The sequence below is a fragment of the Anopheles funestus genome, chromosome 3RL (assembly GCF_943734845.2).
Source record: "Anopheles funestus chromosome 3RL, idAnoFuneDA-416_04, whole genome shotgun sequence".
NCBI lineage: Eukaryota > Metazoa > Arthropoda > Insecta > Diptera > Culicidae > Anopheles > Anopheles funestus.
Window position 1 is genome coordinate 68,394,231 of NC_064599.1, and position 17,076 is coordinate 68,411,306.

Sequence of the window (17,076 nt, forward strand, 5' to 3'; positions counted from 1 at the left end):
ATTTTCTGAAGCCTGCTCGATCCTTCAATAAGCTATTTATGTCATCACTGTTTTTCAGGATCTGGATTGACTTACAGAAGATGGTTCCCCAAAGTTTCCACCTTTTTTTTTTTTCTTTTTTTTTTTTTTTTTTTGTTAACGGGGAGGGAACCTTCAAAAGGTACCCACCTCGAAGGGCGGCTTGCTCCCAAAGTTTCCACCTATAAGACACGAATAACCACCTTTTGTACCTATCAATATTATTTATTTACCTCACAATATTAATAAAAAAACTTCAATTTAGCATACTCAGAACATAAACAAATTCAGGAAATAGATCTTTAAGTCATAAAAAGCAAATTTTTATTTATTAAAAACCCTTTGCTCATTTGCTTTGCACTTGCACACCCTTTGCACTTTTCTCATTTACCTTTTCTTTTTTTTTATTTTAAAAATGAATAAAATGACTTTAAACTTAACGATGCACACCTATATTAGATTAAGGTGACTGTTTAAACGTTTTTTTTCAGCTCATTGGTTCACTTTTGCAATTCAAAAGCAAGAGCAAAGAATGCACGTTGTTTACGTAAAACAAATTTGACATTCAATTCCAATCCACTAAACCCAGGGTAAATCTTCGGAAAATGGGGAAGGTGGAAAATAGAATCAAACCCAATCCGTAGCTCCATTCGGTACGGTAAACAACTGTGTGCCGGAACGGTACGCAAACCAAATTATGTTACGAATTTCGTGAGCATTAACGGCAAAGGTTTTGTGCAAGGAAAAAGGCAACATCGACGGTTCCACTATGCCCGAGTAATCCGTATGTGTGTCTGTGTGTATGGAAGCTAATCATCCTGTTACTACGTGGAAAACCCTATTACAAACATCGACCGTAGTACGTAGGAAAGACACCAAAATCTTCAATCCGTCCCGTAGCAAAAACCCCACACAGATCAAAGAGAATCGAAGCCGTTGTACCGTTTATTCCGATGGTGAGATAGCAGAAGAACATCATTAAGGCACCTTCTGCATTGGGAAATGGATATTGTGAATGTGTTGGAATTAAATTTTGTTCTAAATCACTCACCCCAAACTCTTAGCCTTTAATGCCGCTGGAAAAGCCCCGAAGGCATCGGTTAGAGAAAAAAAAACAGTAAAAGGGAAAAAGGGCATGCTCACTAAGCATGGGACACGTGGATCGCATCGGCAAAACACACACGCTCTGTTATGTGTGTGTTTGTACGTGGCGTGTATTTGTGTGGCCGTTGATACGGTTCACCGAACAATCTCCGTTAATCATTGGAAAATGTTTACATTTAATCAATTCACGGATTGAAAAACCAATTACAGAGCAACGCAGGACGCGCGAATCGCCGCTAAAGACCGCTGTAGAATGTTTCAAGGTTTTGCAAATGAGTGTGTGCGATCGATCGGACGATGTTTGCGTTTTGTGTATTGATTGTATGTGTGTATATTAAATCGCAGCGTAAGTGAGGTGGAAATTAGTGATGGTTTCCCTGTGTGTGTTTTTTTAAACCCTGCCACGAGTAAAAATGATCCAGCCCAGCTTGTCCGGAAATGGATATGTTCAGTAAAGGCTCATGTACCCATCAAACGAATCATCGAGCGAACTGCATGAAACGCGGTTTAAAAAAACAGGATAATTTTCATTTGAAATTAAAACATAACTCAACAATGTGAAACCTTACAACATTTGCCTGTCAATTTACGATTGATGAACCTCTGCTTTTCAGGCCAATGCACACTTAAACGAAAATACGCACAAAAAAAAGTCAAAATAGCAAACCTCGGGGTATCGTACGCCCGATTAAATGAGCTTGCAATTTTTATTTTTTATTTACCGAAACAGGTTGTGAGAGGAAGCAGTGCGCGAGTGCATTTGGATATGTTTATAATACATTATAATGACCGTTGGGAATGGAAAATATTTTCAATATTTTCCACCGGTTTGGGTACTTCAATTAGGTTTCAATTTTTGCACTTACAATGCAGGGCAATGTAATTGATATTAAATTACATCCAGTTTTTGGAACTCGTTGTTTTAATATACTTCACTACTCTACTCGTTGTTTTAATTAAAAAGGAAAAGGAAAAAAAGGAAGGAAAAAAGGAAAATTGTAAAATTTCCCGAACAGTTCATTAAATGTTTTAAACAGAATTACCCTTTCCAAACTATTCTGAGTATTCATTCGAGGAAAGAAAAGATTTCAATCATTTTAAACCTTATTTCTGGTAGCGCTAAAACCTCCAAAATAGTGCTTAAATAAACTATATGGTCACTTATTTTAAATAAAATTTCATTAGAGTAAAAGTTTGTTTCGTCCTTCTCATCGACTTTACCAACGAAATGTTGACGTAAGAGACATCAACATTACCATCGAAATTTAAATCGTATGAAATGGATATTTTGTATTAGAACAACTAGTCAAAACAAAAAAATTGTGCACATTTTGTTTATAAAATATTTTATTCTAAGAAAAGAAAGAGAAATAAACTTAGCTATGTATGCATCAAAATTCTCATAATTATTTAATGGGAAATTATTGATCTAAATCGGATCATTTTCATTTGTTATAATGTTTTAAAATCATTTTTTGTAATTTTTAACGAAATAAAACTGTTGATAACTATGGAAAAAGACCACTTAAGTCAGCGGCCTCCAAGCCAGGTCCGTGACACAAGTAGCATTGGTCCGTGGAAGAAATTTGTTGTTAATTGAACACTTTATTGAACACTGTTGACACTTTATGCACCATATCAAGCGATTTTACTTGGAGGACTTATTTCCTGATTGATGTCTCATGACAAAGCAATTGTAAATAAAAAAAAATTCATGTAGTCGTCGAGATACACGGTATCTGCTACAAATAGATATTGGAATTTGAGCTCGGTAAATTTACAGCAGAAAAGTTCAACATATGAAAAAAAAGGTTTTGTTAGAAATGTTGTTAATGTTTCTTCCAGAAAGTTACCTTAAAAGTGGATTACATTACGAAGTTTAAAGAAAGTTGACTATCGAAAAGCGCAGTTGAACGCCGGTTAGCTTGGTGCCATTTAACCATGTATCCGTGATCCGGATTTTTCGTCCAACACGGAAATTAAAGTTTTACAAGCGTTTCGGTTTTTTTCTGATTTTGTTATTGAAGAACGGTCAATTCGATGTGTTAAATGAAAAGCAGATGACAAATGCAGAAACAAAATGGTCTGCGATACTAAATAGGTTGAGAAGCACTGACCTAGGTGATTGTTTAGTTATTCTAAATGAAGTTTTAAACCGGATTTTGAACTAGTCGACACATGCATGATTGAAACATTTTTTTTTTATATTTAAAATCGTATATATAATTATAGTTGGTATAATTACACTATGTAACCTTAGTGTAATGGTATACCGAACTAGAAACCTTGTTCACCTGACGGTAATGTAAAGGTCAGGTTGAACAGAGAGCAAGCCTCGTCCTATTTGATCTCTTCACCTCCAGAACGCATGGAATAAAGACGTGTTTTATAAAAGGGAGAACCACGACTTATTATTGTATTTTTTTAAATTTAAACGGATGCGATGGAATGGAAGCTATAAGGACAGTGTTAAAAATATTTAGAAATAAGAACTTTTTTTTTACTTATTCTCCAAAGTAAACGAAATTGTCTCAAAGTTACGCGACGCAAACCTAAAATACATACTAGTTTGCTTTTTTTTCGCAATAAAAAAACACAAATAGAAACAAACAATCCATCAGATTTGTATCCTCCCAAAAAGCGGTATCGTACATGTAGCATGTAGCAGTAAAACATTATCATGCAACGACCTTAACAATTAGAGCATAAATTCACACGGCAACCAATTCAATGCTTCGGGGTGGTTTTTTTTTTTGTAAAGTTGTTTGCATACACACGCAGCAGGAGAAATTTCATGTTTTCCGATGCGCCCCGAAGCGGTTATGTTTCAAATCGAAAACACGCACAAAAAAATCCAGCGCGTCTCAAGTTCAAGGATACACAGTATCTTGCTGTGAAACTGTTTCACGACCTTTTCCAATTCCGACGCACAGCAAGAAAAGAAACAACAGTGTGAAAAAAGGAAGGGAAAAACAAGTACACAGCAGCCAGTTCGTATGAATTTCGCTTCCCGTGGCACACAACATCACGAGCCAGGGAAAAATCTTTACATGGGACAAAACAATCGGTGTCAAAGCTATGCCACGCAAAGAAAAGCGTTATCATTGGCGCATCGGACGACGCCTCGGATGGAGGAGTTTTGCATGCAAATCCAGCTGCTGCTGATGTTGCCACTGCTAGAAGGTATTTGCTCATACCCTTGCCATAAGCAACGGGCAACCAGCACGCTTGTTACGGGTGGGATTTTGCTCGTGCTCCCTCGTGTCGGAAGCAAAAGCGGCAAACGACTGGTGCGATCGGGTGCGAGTTTATATTGTGTCGGGAATGTTTATTAAAATATGAACCTCCTGCGGTGCTTTTCACAGTCTCGACAATGGTCACGGCAGGGGTGGGTTATGCTGGGAAAATTCTACCAAACCCCCCGTTCCATGTCAGAGCGGCAATGGTGTAGAGAATGTTTCGAGGACGAGAAACGTTGAACGGGTTATACGGAGGAAAAGCAAGGAACGGATTTTAAAATAGGGATGTATGCAAAACGAATAAGATCGTTAAGAAATAAAACAAGCATGAATGCAAATATTATGACATCGATTGTAATAACCATTAGCGGCACACAAACACACACTCGCGTACAAAAGTCAGTGAAATGACCGAGCGTTGGAGAAGTGGGAACGAACCCAGCTGGAACTGGACTGTTTGTATCGTGTGGTTTTTTTTCCCTCTCACTCCAAGTATACACTTTAATGCGCATCCGGGCAGCAGCATCCCTTCAGCGTTAAGGGTAGCTTTTTAGCATAGGACTGTTTTTGTTGCCAGTCGTTGGTTGAGCGTGTAATTTGAATCTGGGGGAAAAACGAAGGTTATGAAAAAACAGTATTGCTGCGTATTCTTAACCATTGTTATCTGATACGATGTTGGCATTCGTGTTAAATAGGAAAACAGTTTAGAAATTCATGAAAAGTTAAATGCGCAAAAGTGTGTGTGTGTATTGAAGCTTGGAGGCTTAGAGTTTCAATTCAAATGCGGAAAACGGTTACTTTAGGAAAATCAATAATTTATTTAATATCGAGAGGAATTTATACGGCAATGCATTAAATGAAAATTGTTAGCATTAGATCCCGATTGATCCGTATGCATGAGTTTATATCAAATAGAGTCTTTAAAGATACAGCAATTTGTAAAACATTTTTTAAAAGAAGTCGTTAAGAATCAAACGGTTAAAATTCCTGTATATCACAAAATCAAGCAAGGTATATGTGATAGAATTTCATTACATTATTAAAACACAAAGGATTTTAATCATGTAACACATACAAAGATAATGATAAATGAAGATAAAGATATGCATTTGTGTTCATTTTTAATTCATTATCGCGGTTATGCAATTTAGTGCTCAAGTTTATATAAAAAGCAAGATAGGAAGTTTTTTAAACGGTTTCTCTAATCTATTTCGATTTTAATTATTTAAAATTTAATTAAATTTACCTAATTAAATTCTCAATTAACTTACTAAAAAATTATCGCAGGAAATTTTGTTAATAATGTAGAAATATAATTAAATTAAATCCCCCCGTTAGCAAGGACTGACTACCCTGCTACGCGGTTAAATAAGTCTTGATACGGCGTGGCCACTCTTAAGAAGTAAAAAACAAAAATAAATAATATAAAAAAATATAAAAAAATAATAAAATAATGATAAAAATAAATAAAAAATAAAGAAATAAATATTCAAAATGACTACCCTATCACGCATTCCATTAAGCCAACAAAAATAAAATCAGTTTTATGTCCAATCCGCAAACTAAAAAAGGTGTCGACTAGCACTAGGCGGCGTAGGATAATGACTATTCATACTAACCGGATCGTTTACTCCCCTTGAAAAGAATTCAACTTCCGTTGATAAACCATCAAAGTGATGGGACTCGCATTTTCTAAGTGAGTACTAATTGTGGGAAAGATAATCATGAAAAAGCTGCCCATGAACAAGGGACCAATATTTCGCTTAGTGAACGAATGCTATAATCGTTGCAACTATGAGGTATGTCATTTTGAGGTATGTGTCGAACGTTTCCAGAAACGAGTATAGTGCAGTGCTATAATAGATAAGTAGTCTTCATTGTGGTTCAATGTTCAAATTAATGATATAATTATATGTTATACATGTGTCGTCTGACGTCTTTACATTCAGTTGCTCATCGTATCCTCAAGAGATTTTTTCGCAACACAATAGAGCGAAAGAGCGGGAGAGAGAGGTCCTCGCGTAGTTGAAAATATGAAATCAAAATGTAAAATATTAAATTCTAGTCTAAATGCTACCATCAAAGTTGAGTTCATTAAAAAATGGCTGTAGTGTATTAGTGTAGTGTAGTTCGGAATTTATGTTCTATAAATATTTCCTTTCTACAAACGTATTTTTTATATAATTCAAACAAATGCGTTGGTGTGCATACCCTATTAAACGCAAAAGTGCCATTTACTTAAAGTCTCATCATTCTATTGCCACGACTCACTTAAGCAAATTGAACAAAATAGAGCGATTTCATTAGGCTAATGAGTGATGAATGATACGAGATAATTGAAATGTTTCTCCTCCTCTAAAGCATATATTCTTTAATGTTATCCAACGCTACCTCATACATAAATGCGTCGGTAGTTTCCCTTCCCGAAGCACTACATCCGCTTTACGAAGTCTGTCTCCCAACGTGCAAAGACGATTCAAAAAGGGTTTTACTCGGTAGTAAGTCTACCGGATTAAGAAAACCATCGAAATGCAATCAGATACCGACACAATGCCACACCGACACCGTATCAAAATGCAACAGTCTGCCATTTTACAGGGCAAGTAATAGTGGGGTCGAAGCCCAGCCCACGCGCATGGAGCTGCAGACGGTAGAAAATCAAAAGCATTGCAAAATGTGCAGACAACGGAAGGAAGTTGATATTCTAAAACCAAACTTACCACTTGTTGAAGCAGATTCACGCTGGATAATAGAACCCTATTCGGAACCACCGTACCGTGGAAACAAACGTCCCGTAATGGCCGTGTAGTTACAGTTGCATTCAGCTAAAGGCTAACACAACCATATAAACCCACACGTATATATGCAAGCGTATAGGCAAGTTGATGCTATCAAACCAAATGCAAGTAATGCATGCGTGGTGTTAAATAAAGAGCTTTCGGAAAAGGCAACAGGATATTCATCATCCATTTTCTCTCAGGCCGTTTGACAGGAAAGGCTCACTCCGTGTGGTACGAATCATCGTCCGCAACAAAGCGTTGCACCGAAAGTGAACACAGCCGAGTTTTCCCGTACCGAAATTGACTGGGCCTGGGCAGTGTGCTGAAAGAAAATTCCGCTCACCTTTCGTTCGCTTTGATTTTGTCGGTGAACTGATGATGAGGAAATTAATTAATTAACTACGAAAATAGGCGTACCGTGCGAGACTGACGTGGATACGTGAGCAGCATTTTGAAATGCACATCTAAAAAGGAAGATTATTGTTTGGCAGAAAGCAGGGTAGGCTCGTGAATGTTTGATTGTCGATCGTTTGAGCACGATACGGCTGAAATACTCATCGATCGATCATTTTAAAAGCTGTACTCCTGTATTGATTTTTTTTAGATATATTTTTTTCGATACTTAAGTTTGATTTATGTTAAAAATTGTTTGTGTAAAAACTATTTTAAAAAGAATCTTCACTTTCTCACATTATTCAACCTGAAAGAATTTTTGATACTAATGAATGATTTTTAATTTTGATTGATTCATGAAAGATACAAGATTCTAAACATATTCATGAATCATTGAGGAGGCATGGATCTAAAAAAATTAAGATGTTTTGCTTAAAATATATTTTTAAAGATTTTGCTATAACATCTTGTATAGACGTTAAATAATCTAAATAAAACTGGATTGGATGGATTGGATGGATTTTTAAACTTTTGATAGCTGAGTGATTTTTTTATAAAAAAATTAAAGGGTAATAAATTAATATTTGCTTAATAATGTCTTCAGAATCTAAGTTTTTACCTAATTTGTGTAAACGTTTTCATTTAAAAAATTGTTGTCAAAGAAACGGAAAATGCTACGAAGAAAGATGGAAATTAAATCAATAACTGTCAATTTCAAACGAAATTGCAAGGGGATGCGTGAAAAATTGAATTACGCGGATTCTTGATGATATCTTTGGTCTACCAGAATAATATACATTGATAATGGATTGTAACTTGTTATAATTTTATGCTATAAAATCACTAAGCTGTCAAAATGTAAAATTCGCGTGTATCGTGTATTTCGGGTTATATTTTCTATTTATATTTTTTACTTATGTTAAAATACTTACGGCGTGCAGGCCGAAAATTCACAAATCAATTGTGTATTTGTTAAATATTTGCAATTGTAAATTCTACATTACGCCTAATTTTAAACTCATAACAAAAATTAAGTACCAAAAGTCAAACTTTTTGTCTAAAACTAAAACAAAAAAAACAACTGATTCGGTCAATACAATCGAAAATAATCGATATTTTCGATATTTTTACAAAGTTTGCAATAAAATCCAAAATATTTTTTTGGTATAAAACGACTAGAAAAGTTTTATTTTATAATCGATTCACGATGAGAAAGAGTGAAGATTCTTCTAAGAAAATTTATTGTAAGTTTATTTTAAGTTAAATAAAATTATATACCTTAAACCCTTAAAGAAAAGACAAATTTGTATAAACATTTGTAATTTATTTTTTGTTTACTTTCAACCCACCTGTTTAATGTTCACTGCTTCATACCAAACGGCGAACCGAAAAGATGACCAACCCGGATCTGGCCACAATGCGTTTCCTTTGTCGTTTGCTCTGTATCGATCACCGTTGTTAATGGCGCTACGGTTCACTGTTTGATATCGTATCTCGTCAATATCCTACACTCACTCCGGGCACAGTTTTCGCTCTGCACGCACACACAAAGCCACACAAAGTCTGAAAGTACAATTGAAAGAAAAATGAAAACGATTATCACAACCAGTTGATAAGGAATGTACGGATGATTCGTTTCGAATGCGTACACATTCGTCACGCTACACCATGAGTCCATCCAGCCAGATTAGACGCCTGTTTGGGTGTAGTTGCCGTCAGTGTACGGAGCATTCCAATCGGAATCAATCAGTCCACACAACGATCGGTATCAATTCGAAAGCTAAACAATAATCCTTCTAAAACCGGAGAAGTAGTGCAAAAAAATAGAAACCAAATGTACCAGGGGCGAAGTAGAGAAATAAAACCTCAAAAACATAAAATCCTTGCCAGCTTTGAGCGACTGTGAGCAAGAGTAAACACTTGCACCATTTGTTTTTTTTTTTCGTTTGCAAAAATGGCAAGAAGAAACGGGTGTCTCCGGAGGACAACTCAACCGTTTCCTCTGATCTTCAAAATGAAACTCGGTTTGGTGTGATGCGTTGTGTCAGTGTGGTAAGGTTTTCATAGTCCACCGAAGAGTCCGCTCCAGAGGTATAGATTTCATCCCGCTTAGTGCCTAGGAGTTGCCATTTTTTTTTTGTTGCTTTTGTACATTGTTATTATATTGCGAAACAAAAACAAGCGTCAGTTGTGAAGTGCCTTGGGTCGCTATCGTTTCATCCTCGGACCGGATACCGGAAGAGCAATAGATAAATCTCGTGCGTTTTTTTTTTTGCTGTTGTTGCTTCCCTCCTCTGACCACAGGATCAACCATCACGCGCAGATGGACAAATGGTGGCCACAACCCACCGGGAGAAGACTAATGGTTGCGATATAAATCAGCGAAAGCGGCATCATCAGCCAAGACGAATGTTAAGCGCAAAATGTCGATGAAGCGAATTTATTGTTCACCCCGCAGCAGGAACAATCAACGGGTTTTTGTTTAATTTGTGTTGCTTGTTTTCTTTTGATAATCTTTTATTGTACATATGTTAGTTTATTGTTCGTAAATAAAGAAAGATGTTTGTTTTTTTTTTGTTTGAAAGTTTTATCTCACAGAAAATCTTGTAACTGAAAATATTGTTATTTAAATTTACGGAATTAATTGTCGCAACAATACAATGTAGATATAAAATACTAAACAATAGAATTATACTAAAACCTAGTATGAAAAACCTTCGTCGCACAAAGCGTTCGACAACGGTTCAGTTCGTCCATCTTCTTCCTTCCTTTGGCGCCAGTAGTGAAAGCGCTGATGAATTCAAATGCGGTACCCATTAATCATCATCAGATTTTAATACATCCCCCAAGAGCAAAACCGTGCGCCCAGTGCGCTGTCCCGTACAAAGGCAAAAATGTTTTAGCATTAAATTCCAGCAGCGCTGCACAGCGGACACAATCAACCATACCCGATGGTACGGTACCGTTCGACCATCGCGATCCACGTCCAGCCACCTGGAAAGAGTGGTTTTGTGCACGAAAGCGTACCAGACACCAACGGCACGGGTCTTGAGCAATTCGGCATTCTGTTGGTTGGCAATGTGGAAACCACATTAGGATCACTGCGGCAGGATGTTTCGCTGGGAAATGGGAGCCACAGAGTGGCAGGGTACAATTACACCGGTTGGTGATGTTGTTGCCGTGGTGATGTTTGTTGTTTCGTCTTATTCTTCTTGCAAAAAAAAAACAGGTTTCCACGGTGATGTGATGTTGTGGTTTACGAGAGACGGAATGAATTTAGCATCATTCATCGCAGTTAAGTGCAAAGGAATTTGCACGATAAAACTAAACGTGGTTCGGTTGGTGTGGACCAGGTGAACGGGGTGAACTACGATTATTTCCCGGAACAATGAGTTTTGTTGAAATATCCCAAGAGCTAAATGAAATGTGTGTGCACTCAACTGGATATGTTGATCCTTTCGTGAAGTATTGCATGGAAATCGTATTCTTAAAGATTACTCCGAATTTGGTTTAAGAATGTATAAAAATAAATATATTCGAATAAATTCCTAGTTAAAATTTGACAACGCTAGTTATAGATGATAACGCAAAGTATGAGGAGGTCAGAGTAACGATCCCGGGCTCCACACAACATAACAGGAATTACTTATCTGGCTAAGTATAATAGGTCTAGTAGTAGAGATGCACATCTTTTTATCTGAAGATACCTTCAATAAAGTGTCCTTAAAATTATAAGTCAACTATCTTCAAGTATTGATTAGTAGTGAAAGTCTATCGTTCGGCTTAAAGATTCAATCAGATTAATGTGTCTGAATCAGTCTACTAAACTTCAAGAACACGAAAAACACTACAAGGAATGTTTGGATTATCTTTGGGTTACTACGACACTATGATACAGCGAATTAATATCCTCAGCCTCAAGTTATTCCAATGGCACCTGACGGCACCAGCCATTCAAACCTTTTGAAATCGTCCACATGGATAAAGGAGGCGTATTAGACCCAAACTGAGATGATGTGAAGCAACTGTAGTACCGGTTAAGTTTGAGGATTGTACGGGTGACTTTAGAAACCTTAAATTATTCAACGTTTTCCGATTTTTTTGTTAACTTTGTAAGACGTTATTGTAGTATGTAGAAATTCTGATAAAAGAATTAAATTTCTTTGTAATTATCATTTCATTTGACGAATTCTTGCTGGTCCTTCTGGAACTTTGAGGTTCTCGTTATACTTTGCTTATTCTTGTATGACACATATGTATTTTGGTGCATGTTGGTGCTGTCAGTAATCCTTGAAGGTTGTTACACCAAGAATGAGGATATGTATAAGAGTTCTAATGTGCTGCATTGAGATACATTCATTTAAGAATTGGCCGTTTTCTCAAGAATAACATATTTAAAAACCTGGAAAATTGTACGTTTGGCAAAATCAATCCATTATCAAAAAAGAAGAAAAAATACAAAGAACGATGCTGTGGCTGCAAATATAAGTGCTTCCTTTACGGACGCACTCCTTCACGGCATGGGAAAAATTGCCAAAAATCTAGGCCCAAAAATCACATCTTTACAACAAATACACAAACAGAAGTTGGTTTAAAAATGTCAGCAAAATGTTGAAATTCCCAAAGGTCACAAAAAGTATTGAGTCAGCACCATGGTGCCAGCGGACGGTAGTACCGAAAATTAATGAACGCTCTAATGGGTAGGCCCCTTCAAGCAAAACATGGAGAAAGCGAAAAAGCGTGCTTGTTGAGCAGCGTGGACACAGGACACGCCGCTACCGTCGTCGAAATCGGTAAACCTTTCGAGTGGTTTTTCGCACAAGGAAATCAATTAATCTTTCGGAGCAGAGTTTCGATTGTTTCGGGTGTGCAGTTGGTTGGAACGGGGGGTTAGATCGGGGAAGTGGAGCGAGTGGATTCGAGAGGATGGAAATTGATTGTTTCGATTTTCCTTTCCGGTTGCTTCCGACGCGTGGACGGTTGGGGGGTTTGGGGCGGGGCTGAGTTTTGCCCCTATTTGGCCTTGCTGACGCTGCTGATGATTCTGTTAGCATTTCAAGTAGCTGAAATGATTGAATCTTATTCGCTAACAGTCTTGTCAGAAAAGCGAACGATAGATTATTATAATTAGTGGACACAAGGTAGAGGAACAGAATGTTCGAAATGAAGTGAAATTAACCTGAAAAGTTGTAATAATAACATGCTTTTTAATGTGTGTGTCTGTTGGTAAAACAAATTAATAAGTTTTGTGTGATAAGTTTGAATTCATCTATTCATCTATCCATCCATCAAGCATCAAAACAACTGCAACTATCAACAACAGTATACCGCATCAAGCTGAACTGAACACTGAATTCCTGGAATCTGTCAACTTCAATCAGTGTCGTCCGTCACTATCGTCAATCGTGTTTCCGTAATGGCCGCCGTATGGTCAACCAAGCCAAAGCTCCCGAGAGACTTTTCATCGTACCCTGCAACTGGCAATCATTCCACACCCACACCATTTCATTCTGCTTGTAACACCCTCCCATAACGTGCACAACGCGCACAGATATACAAATTGCTGCCGATCTACACCGGACACGAGCACGAGACGAAAGTGCTCGTTAAACTAATTAATATTCATGATGTAAAATGGCTTCAAAACGGCCAGCACACCAGCCTCCTGACGATTCTAACGGATGCTGCTGGCTGAGCGTTAGCAAAGCGACACCGGCTACCGAATCGCGAACTGACAGTTCAGTTAACGTCGGTTACGAATGCGTTTGATTGCGAATCCCTCCCGGTTTTAAGCTTCCTCATCGTTCATGCGGCAGTAGTAGAAAAAAAACGAGTGCATATTTTGTGAACTTGCGGACCTCAAAAATTTCATCCCGAAACTTGATTTCGACCCGAGACACCATCACTTATCATCGACAACTGTCACAACCGGGTACGGACGGTTTGATGGTCGCAAGCTTGACTCTTTCTTTATTTGCACGGCATTGACCGGTGGGATCATTTTTTGTTTTTGCATTTTTCTGCATCCATGTTTTCTCCATGCTCATTCCATTCTTTTTTTTTTGGTCTTTTTTTGGGGGCGGAATCCGTCTGATGTTCTGTGTGGTTGGGTGGCGGAAAATCAGCGCCCCCAAAAACCTGAAGTGGTCCCGGATTGAATTTTATTGAAGTGGAAATAACTTGATTAACTTAATTGAATTGAAATCGATAGACGTTATTTTATCAGCGACGTGTGCGTTTTTTTTGTCGTTGCTTTATTCGCATCATGTACATGTGAACATTTCCCTCAATTTTCCCATTCCACGCCAAAAAGGGCGTTGTAGACATGGCTGTCGATTTGTGCGCAATGGTCCTTGGTAGCCGTTTATTACCTGCTACCGCATTGTGCATTCAATGTGCCGGTGTTGAACCCTTCGGATCTCCGGTGTTTGTCTTTTTCGTTCGCCTGATTGTTCGCTCAATGTGTGCGCTTTTTATTATAGACACGTATGCTGTCTGTTCTGTTGGGAAAATCAAAGGGTGATGGAACGGTTCAGCGTGCCCTTCAAAGTGCGAGTTGGTGGTCCGGGGGGGGGCTTTTTTTTTTTGGTGTGTATGAAGGTTTATTTTTGCGATGATTGGCATGCTCGTCTCGTACGTACGATGATAGTTTACTTGCGCGGGAAGCAGCATATCCGGTTTCCAATAGAGCGCGATAGTGGAGATTGGTGGCTAAAAATATGCTAGCCAATTAAATTTGCTGCTGATAGGAAAACAAAACCCTTTCATGGTAATGCCGATAACTAGGTTATTCATAATTAAGTGGGGAGGTTTGAAAACATTCCAAAGGTTCTGAAATTAGATTGTTGACATTTGAGCAAAATTGAAAAATACATTTTTGAAATCGAATCAAACAAGATTAATTTCAAAATTAAAACATTTAAGAAAAATCAAAAGTTATAAAAAGTTTTATGAAAAAATTCTAGTAAAGCACAAAAATCAGTTAAAGAAAGTTCAATGAAAAAAAGGAAACATTCAATTATATAATCAAACAAGATAAGAGATATGAAAACAGAGTAGAAAGAAATCTTGAGTATAATGAAGAGAAAACAAAGATCCACCCTACATTTGCAGTTAAAAAAAATGAAAACCCTTCCATTCATTTATTGAAGAAGTTGCCAAGTGGCTCTTATCCTCCAAAGTTAAACAATGTTCCAATTTTTGCCAACCCATCATCCAATAAAAACGTAAGCACTATTGATTCGCCCCGTCGCAATCGTTCGCTGAACAATTATTTCTGCTCCGGCTCGGCATGGTAGCATTAGATTTTCCACGATTTCCGCGATTTCTTAGCATTTCTTGGCGGTGGAAAATTCTTAAACAAATAGTGCTCTCGAATGACCTGGTTCTAGTGAAGTGGCGGATAAAGAAGATTTTTTTCTCAATCTCTCCCACCCGAAAAGTCAGATAAGACGAAGGTCAGCGAAAACATGGCGAAAATTTGCTATTTGACCAGTACGAAACGATTGCCACAGATGACGGTTAGGGTATTTGATGGAGAGTCAGGAGAAGAAAAAAAGACACCAAGAAGCGAAAGAATGAAGCTGCAGTTTAATAAAATAAAACGATGATCCTTGGCCGGTGAAATGATGATCTTATGAAAAGGAAAATAAATCAGAGTAATGAACGAGCGGTAGAAGCTTTTTGATGCTAAGGGTAACGGTTTCTGTTTCGCGCTGCAATACGCTTCGCCTTTGTACCGCTGATGAAACGTTCTTTAATCTCCTCACTGAATGGGAATGCAATGGAAATACTTCCGGGGAATGTTCGCAATGATACCAGGTAGGCAAAAAAGAAATGCTTCCATTTTGAAAAGGTTAAGTTTTTTATAAAGGAAAACGGAAAAAAGTTAGGATCGAATGAAAATAAATAGAAAAACTGATTTAATCTCCGTAGAAAATGGATGAACAAGATTTTCTATCAAAAAACAAAATCAAACAAAAACTTTTTTTACCAAATATGAGTAAGGAAATTCATAAAAAATGAATTTAAGAACAATTTTATGAAAAGAAAACATTAAATTTAAATATTTTTTACATTTCGAAAATTTGTTTTAATTATGCTTCAAAGAACTTAAAGTTAAATAACTATAATCTACTCATAAATTAAAAAATATAAAACATTTAGATGAATTTCTCATTCCGCCTCTGACCCAAACTGACCCAACTTCACATTTCCCGCTTAGACATCTTATGCCACAAATCAACGCGTTTCTATGAAATGTTTTGTAGCGTCATCCTTAAAAGCTTACCAAATTTCATCGTATCAACCTCTTACTCCGTTCCACCAGTGAACCACGGCTGCAACAAAAGCAAACCTTACGATGAAACCGAACGATTCGATCGTTCCGTTGACCGTTGGGATAATGGAAAGCGCTGAACCGATAGTTTTATAATTTTATAGCCATTCATTTATCAAAGCTTCGCATCGCGTGCTACCGATAGTGCTAGAACACGGCTACCCCAATACACGCAACGTTCCGAATGAAATGATACCGAAATGCGAATAGTTCTTCCGGTGCACGGTACCGGATCTCCGCCCGGGATTAACCGGGTTGTTGAGATGTCCAGGGTGGATGGGAGTTAGGTGCAAGGGGCTTGCAATTTCCTCACGAGCTTGAAACACCGATCCGGCATTTCGAAACACGGTCCAGGGAAAAAAAAGACGAATAAAAATCCATTATTTCGTCACGCAAATTTGGTTGAGGAAATTTAATTAAAACACATTTTGTTGAGCCGGTCGATGATGTGCATCGGGCGTACAGTGCAGGAGGCAAACCGGTGGCACCGGGGGGGTGAAATAGTGAAACCGTGGCAGTAGCAGGCAGAGTGTATAATTTGCAACGATAATAGTGCAACAATGCACCGGTTCGGAAATGGTTCGTTTTCAATTTCAATTCCGCGGGAAGATCAGAATAGATATCAATTAAATTATATTTGATGCTGAATGAAGCTGTCAGTAGGCTATTTTAGTGTCCTGCTCGCAACAGTACAACAGCAGGGGAATCGGGTACGTGAAATTAACACATGCGTAAGATGGATCTACAGCAAAATTTATGCGTTGACAGATTATTTTACTGGTTTTAGAGTTTAGATGTAGTTGATGTTTAATGTTTATGAATTAAATAGAAAAATGTTCATTAATACTTAATTATTTTTTTAATCGGTTAGAACGGCCGTATCACTTATACTTCATACTTAATTATTATAATAATAAATAACATATGACTTTATTCGTCTATTAACAGCAAACACATTCTTCATTTTTTTATAAAAAAAAAATTTTATATATAATTACGTGTTACGTATAATGCACTTTATTACTTAGCTGTGTTCCAGTCGGCGGTTGGGTACAAAGAGAGCGATTCGCTGTACGGTTTGCGTTGACGTCTCAACGCAATCGTTCTGCCAGTTGTGCTGTAGTTCGCTGTTTGTTTATAGTCCCTAGTTGTGTACTATGAGCTATGAGGACATAGTGATAATACAACTATAATTATATGGTAA

The 17,076-nt window shown here is 37.4% G+C and overlaps 1 protein-coding gene across 4 annotated transcripts in view; it reads right to left on the reverse strand.

Moving 5' to 3' along the window:
* Positions 1-17,076, reverse strand: part of LOC125769015 (uncharacterized) — a 257,007-nt gene that overhangs the window by 205,934 nt on the left and 33,997 nt on the right. For all 4 annotated transcript variants that reach the window (XM_049437383.1, XM_049437387.1, XM_049437382.1 and 1 more), the window contains exon 3: positions 8,884-9,097. The gene's annotated coding sequence lies outside the window, so the exon portion shown is untranslated. The remainder of the gene's footprint in view (positions 1-8,883; positions 9,098-17,076) is intronic.